Source organism: Lynx canadensis, chromosome A3, assembly GCF_007474595.2.
Source record: "Lynx canadensis isolate LIC74 chromosome A3, mLynCan4.pri.v2, whole genome shotgun sequence".
Classification (NCBI taxonomy): domain Eukaryota; kingdom Metazoa; phylum Chordata; class Mammalia; order Carnivora; family Felidae; genus Lynx; species Lynx canadensis.
Genome location: NC_044305.1, coordinates 87253265 through 87254354, shown reverse-complemented (window position 1 = coordinate 87254354; position 1090 = coordinate 87253265). Strand labels below are relative to the sequence as shown.

The 1090-nt window shown below is 37.4% G+C and overlaps 1 pseudogene; it reads left to right on the top strand.

The window, feature by feature from the left end:
- LOC115511253 lies at nt 1-807 on the top strand (annotated as a pseudogene).
- Nucleotides 808-1090: the final 283 nt, after the last annotated feature.

Below are 1090 nucleotides of genomic sequence, written 5' to 3'. Positions count from 1 at the left end.
ATGAAACTGAACATCTTTTTCCCAGCTACTGGCTGCCAGCAACTCATTGAAGTGGATGACGAATGGAAACTTTGTACCATTTTTGAGAAGCATATGGCCACAGAAGTTGCTGCTGATGAACAAGGTGAAGAATGGAAGGGTTACCTGGTCTGAATCGGTGGTGGCAGTGACACACAAGGCTTCCCCATGAAGAAGGTGTCTTGACCCATGGCCATGTCCGCGTGCTGCTGAGTAAGGGGCATTCCTGCTACTGATTAAGGAGGACTGGAGAAAGAAAGTGCAAATCTGTTCGGGGTTGCATTGTGGTTGCCAATCTCAGTGTTCTCAACCGGATCATCGTGAAGAAAGGGAAGAAGGGTATTTCTGGACTCACTGATACTGCTGTGCCTCATCACCTGGGGCCCAAAAGAGCTAGCAAAGTCTGCAAACTTTACAGTCTCTCAAAGGAAGATGATGCCCACAAGTCTGTTGTGTGCCCCTTAACAGAGAAGGTAAGAACCTAGGACCAAAGCACCCAAGATTCGGCATCTTGTTACTCCCTGTGTCCTTCAACACAAATGTTGGTGTACTGCCTGGAAGAAGCAGTGCAGCAAAAAAAAAAAAAAAAAAAAAAAAAAAAAAAAAAAAAAAAAAAAAAAATAAGCAAGAGGCTGTAGAATATGCCAGACTGGTGGCCAACAGAGTGAAGGAGGCCAAAGAAAAATGCCAGGAAAGATTACCAAGAGACAGAAGCTGTCTCCTCTGAGAGCTTCTACCTCTAAGTCTGATTCCAAAAATGAGATTGTTCTAAGAGGAACAAATAAATAAGATCGGACATAAAAAAAAAAGAAAGAAAGAAAGAAAGAAAGAAAGAAAGAAAGAAAGAAAGAAGTAAAAAATGTATATATATAAAAAATACAAATATAATAATATTACATATTATAATATAATAATATATATAATAATATATATTATGTATATAAATAAATATATAATATATATTTTTATATAATTTATATCTATTATATGTATGTGTATATGTATGTAAAGAAATCAGAAACTATGAGTCTGATTCCAAAATAAAAAACAAGAAGGTAGAGGGGCGCCTGGG